This window comes from Schistocerca gregaria, chromosome 1 (assembly GCF_023897955.1).
Source record: "Schistocerca gregaria isolate iqSchGreg1 chromosome 1, iqSchGreg1.2, whole genome shotgun sequence".
Classification (NCBI taxonomy): domain Eukaryota; kingdom Metazoa; phylum Arthropoda; class Insecta; order Orthoptera; family Acrididae; genus Schistocerca; species Schistocerca gregaria.
The window spans coordinates 898879792-898885644 of record NC_064920.1 but is presented as its reverse complement, the minus strand read 5'-3'; the positions used below and the strand labels follow the sequence as shown (position 1 = coordinate 898885644).

At 45.1% G+C, this 5853-nt stretch overlaps 1 non-coding gene across 1 annotated transcript; it reads left to right on the top strand.

The window, feature by feature from the left end:
• Nucleotides 1-2803: 2803 nt before the first annotated feature.
• Trnas-cga (transfer RNA serine (anticodon CGA)) lies at nt 2804-2878 on the top strand. The gene has a single exon. It is a non-coding gene; the product is annotated as a tRNA-Ser (tRNA).
• Nucleotides 2879-5853: the final 2975 nt, after the last annotated feature.

The following is a 5853-nucleotide window of genomic DNA, read 5'->3' as shown; positions in this document are numbered from 1 at the left end:
GGAGATAAAAATTATCGCCTCGCCAAAGCACGCCCTCGAGCCACATAGCACATTGGTCATGTCAGGCACATAAAGGACGAAAACCATCAACTCCTCCGAGACCTTCTCAAAATGGTTCAAATGGCTCTGAGCACCGTGGGACTCAACTTCTCAGGTCATCAGTCCCCTAGAACTTAGAACTACTTAAACATAACTAACCTAATGACACCACACACATCAATGCTCGAGATAGGATTCGAACCTGCGACCGTAGCGGTAGTGCGGTTCCAGACTGTAACGCCTAGAATTGCTCGGCCACTCTGTCCTGCCCTTCTCAATATTCTCCGCTGATGGAGTGGCTACTTCTCCAAAATCAGCAATGATGAATTTCGCTATCCTCCAATACTGAGTGACGATCTGGTTTCTGCACCTGTACTACCAATTACCATCCTGGGGGTCAAGAAAGCGGTCAATAAGATGAAGAATGGGAAGACTACTGGCCCTGATGACATCCCAGCTGAAGTATGGAAGATTCTTGGACTGAAAGATGTCACAATTTTTTCTATCCTCTTCAACAGAATCACTGATGAGGATATAGTCCTAGTGGTGGTGGTTAGTGTTTTAACGTCCCGTCGACAACGAGGTCATTAGAGACGGAGCGCAAGCTCGGGTTAGGGAAGGATTGGGAAGGAAATCGGCCGTGCCCTTTCAAAGGAACCATCCCGGCATTTGCCTGAAACGATTTAGGGAAATCACGGAAAACCTAAATCAGGATGGCCGGAGACGGGATTTAACCCATCGTCCTCCAGAATGCGAGTCCAGTGTGCTAACCACTGCGCCACCTCGCTCGGTGATGATATAGTCCCAGGAGTATGTACTAGTGCACTCTACGAGTCTGGAAGGGAAAAGGTTATATGATAGAATGATCGCATTATCTACCAATTCGACTACTTTGTCACACCATGAATACTTTTGAGCGGGTTGTAGAAACCAGACACTTCGTAATTGTTTATATCACTCCAAATCAACGCGGGTTTATCAAATGAAGTGGGACAATAGATATGCCACTCATACCACTCGGTTACTTATCAAGAAACACATTGAAAAGAACAAGGATACTCATATGTCATTCCTAGATCTGGGAAAGGCTTTCGACCATGTCCTGCATCAGCTTATTTGGCAGGCACTACTATCTCACAACGTCCCTGAAGCCTACGTCTGGTGAGTTCAACTGCTCTATCGAAATGTCTCTAGCAATGCCGATGTGCAGTGGTAACATCACCCCCTTTGACTATCAACGTCAAAGTTCATCAGAGTTCAGCACTGTCACGCCTACTGTTTATCCTCTGTGAGGACACTGTGACATACGACCTACAGTCACCCCAACCTTGGTCACTCCTACACGCCGACGATGTTTTCCTGGCAAGCGAACGCCATGGAACCTCCATGAACAGACGCAGCAATGGAATCAACGACTTAGTAAATTAGGCCTCCAACTGAATATCAAGAAGACAGAATACATGAAGTGTGGTGTTCAAACCGATGGCACCGACTTCTAAGTCGGTGGAGATGACCTGAAGAATTCAACTGAATATCAAGAAGACAGAGTACATGAAGTGTGGTGTTCAAACCGATGGCACTATAGAAGTCGGTGGAGATGACCTGAAGAATTCAAATATCTTGCCCCACTCATATGCAGTGATGGTGTAAGTCTACCGGATGTCTATGTCCGTGTTAACACAGCCTGGATCAAATATCACCAGACGACCGGCGTCGTGTGTGATCGCCGTATGCCTTTACGCCTTAAGTCAAAGATTTATAGGACTGTAGTACGCCCAGTCGCACTTTATGGGTTGGAGTGTTGGCTAACGACAACGAAGCATGAGCAGGCTCTCCATGTGATGAAATGAGTGTGCTGCAATGATCCTTTGGATATACCCAATGTGACCATGCACCAGTCGGTGACGTTCGGTGGCGACTTGGATTTGTACCCATCTCGGACAAACTACGGGAAATCAGGTTAAGGTGGTACAGACACGTCATGTGCAGTAAAGCAGATTCACTGACAAGGACAGCTATGCACCTGGACGTAAATGGGCGACGACATTCTGGCAAACCCAAAACACGATGGATGGACCGTATCATGGAGAATATGGCATTCATCAATGCCACCTAAGAAGATGACAGACCCAAATGGATGCAGACGTGTGAACTAGCGGACTCTGCTAACGTGGGATAAACGCTAAGAAAAAGAAGAGATGTATGAAACTTCCTGGCAAATTAAAACTGTGTGCCCGCCCGAGACTCGAACTCGGGACCTTTGCCTTTCGCGGGCAAGTGCTCTACCAACTGAGCTACCGAAGCACGACTCACGCCCGGTACTCACAGCTTTACTTCTGCCAGTATCCGTCTCCTACCTTCCAAACTTTACAGAAGCTCTTCTGCGAACCATGCAGAACTAGCACTCCTGAAAGAAAGGATACTGCGGAGACATGGCTTAGCCACAGCCTGGGGGATGTTTCCAGAATGAGATTTTCACTCTGCAGCGGAGTGTGCGCTGATATGAAACTTCCTGGCAGATTAAAACTGTGTGCCCGACCGAGTCTCGGTCTGCCAGGAAGTTTCATATCAGCGCACACTCCGCTGCAGAGTGAAAGTCTCATTCTGGAAACATCCCCCAGGCTGTGGCTAAGCCATGTCTCCGCAGTATCCTTTCTTTCAGGAGTGCTAGTTCTGCATGGTTCGCAGAAGAGCTTCTGTAAAGTTTGGAAGGTAGGAGACGGATACTGGCAGAAGTAAAGCTGTGAGTACCGGGCGTGTGTCGTGCTTCGGTAGCTCAGTTGGTAGAGCACTTGCCCGCGAAAGGCAAAGGTCCCGAGTTCGAGTCTCGGCCGGGCACACAGTTTTAATCTGCCAGGAAGTTTCATATCAGCGCACATTCCGCTGCAGAGTGAAAATCTCATTCTGGAAGAGATGTATGGTTTATTCTGAAAACATTTGTAAAAGAAGCTCATGGTGGGCCTCATCAGACCAGTCAGAAGACCAATGACTCACACGAAGAAAAACCTTTTTGGATGTAAATGATCGATCTTTGAACTGTGACCTTTTGTGTTTTTGGCCCTGTTGATTTTGTGTTTAAAAAGTAGTTGGAATATGTCTGTAGAAAGGAGTGTGGAGTCGTTAATGGTATCACAGGTTTTATTTTGAACAACTGATCTGAACGTTGAGATGCTTTGGCCTGTGACAAGAAGCTGAAAGAATAACAGTTTATGGTTTTCGAAGATCAAACACCTATATATGATCATTTCATACTAGATACCCTAAATGAAAAACTTACGTCCAGCAAGAACGAAATCATCCTTTATGGACCCTGTGTAACATACTGAAAACCTTAAGTTAAATAATTAGAGTAAATCATCATTTTTACCGCAAAATTCATTTTAGATTAAACCTGTCCTTGAAACCAGCTGTTAGTGAAACAGCTAATTACACAAACATAGGAAAATATACCATTTATGATTCCATTAATAATGAACTTCTGTGGTGATTTGTAGTTTTAAGAGGGGCAGGTATGACATCGTGTATTTTGCGTAGGGATCATGACAATAGAGTAAGAGGTATTAGGGCGCATGTAGATATATATACACACTCCTTCTCCTCTCGCTCTTTACGCTAATGTGATAGAACAGAATATTGTAAGTACTGGAACGAAGTACCCCCCATAAAGTTCTGTGCACTGGTTTGCGGAGTATATATACTGATCTCCCAGAACATTATGACCTAACCAATAACCGGTACATTCACCTTCGGCACAGATAACAGCGGCGACGCGTCGTGGCATGGAACCAAGGTGGCCGTTGTAAGTCGCTGGTGGGAGCCGGCACCACATCTGCACGCACAAGTCACCAAATTCTCGTATATTTCGCGAAGAAGGGAGATGAGCTCTGTCACCACGTTCAGTCACATCCCAGATGTGTTCGATCGGGTTCATATCTGAAGAGTTGGGGGAGAGGGGGGAGGGGCAGCACATTAATTGGAACTCGCCACTGTGTTTCTCGAACCACTCCATCACATTCCTGGCCTTGTGATATGGCGCACTATCTTGTTGAAAAATGCCACTACCGTCGGAAACATGAAGATGTGTTCGTGGTCTACAACAGGTGTGCAATACGTCAAGGTGCCTTGCACTATCTCCACTCGAGACATTGGCACATGCACGGGTCGTCGGCTGCGGAGAGCCATCGTTAGGAGTGTTAGATGCACTGTGTGTTCAGACACTTGTACTCTGCCCAGCATTAAAGTCTGATGTTAGATCTACCACAGTTCGCCGCCTTTCCTATTATACCAGTCTGCCCTGCCTACAACGTCCCTCAACTGTAATGAGGAATGGCCGCCCAAATCTACGACGTCCGGAGCGGTTTTACCTTAGTTTCGACACCTGTTAAAGACACTCACCTTAGCACTCTTCGAACACCTGACAAGTCGTTTAATTTCCGCAAAGCTCGTGGCGAGCCTCCGGGCCATCAAAATCTGCCCTCGGTCAGACTCAGATAGATTAGGTCGGTGATCATAATGTTCTGGCTGATCAGTGTGTATGTAGTCGTACAGTTCAAAAGTGTTAATTATAATTAATATCGTGAGAACAAGGTAAATTATTTAACTATCATACACTTCATTGTTCGATAAGGAGAGTGTCTATTCATTTCACGAAAGACCTTTTAACGATAATTTCAACTGATTATCGTGTACTGCTTTCTGCACAAATGCTGTCGAAATAATGGAAGATAGCGACTCTGTGGAACGTAGCCTGGCAACACTTCATGTGTACATAAACAATAGTTGCCTTTTATTCAATGAGTTTAACTAAGCCTCATTTTCTTATCACTGGACTTGTCAAAAACTAATAGCAAGATGATAGGGTACAAGTAACCAGTCCATTGAAGGCAACTGATAATAACTCTTGATCTGTTCAAACTACGGGTACAAATAAAACCAGACACTGCTTGGAGTTCTTTCCTTACAAGTCTTATTTTATCCGCTCTTAATTATTTCTCTGCCAGTACATTCCGATGTTCAGGTTTTTCTCCTGCTGAGTAATATGAGTACGTCGAGGCTCTACATTCCGCGGAGGTCAGGAGCCGGATCGTAATAGTGAATGTCGAACTCTATCTACGGCAACGATAACGACTTCAGGAACGTCACGTGCCTGGAGGTGGCTAATTGTGCTGTAGGTCGTGTCCGGATTGTCGCTGAGTGGCGTTCAGTGGACCTAATGTGGCGATATTTCTTTCCCAGAAGAAACGGAAAAATTACTGAGGTAAACTTGTGATTACTTGCTCAATGCTTTCCTGTGCACGTTAACAGATATATTTCTTTACTCTCATAATATCTGTTTTTCAGTTAACAGTCTAGGACTGCATCCAGGTAATCCTCCTCTACCTAGTTTGTCACATTATGTGCAAAACACATAGCTCTGTGACTGGATGCGGCGCTTTGCTGCAATCACAAACTTCGAGAAAGTTCCAAACCTGTAGAGCACCTTTTTTCGACCTCCAAATTTCACACATTTTTGCCTCTATTCTAGCGCAGAAAATAGCATTTTCGTTTTTATAATGATTGTTTGGGTAAGGTATAGATGTACGCACGTACAACATAGAATAGCCCTCAACGTTCAAGTGTAATATTATAGCTCTCTCGGGTAAGACTGAATGCAAAATCAATAAGTCATCATCAGTTTTCTTTCTCACAAACAAGTCCTAAACTACTGTTGTGATTCCGTTGTGCATTAGAGAGAGGGGCGTGAGAATGGGGTCCTTCTGCATCCCGATAGGGACTGAACTAGGAAACGTCAGCAAGGATTGAAAGCACTACTCC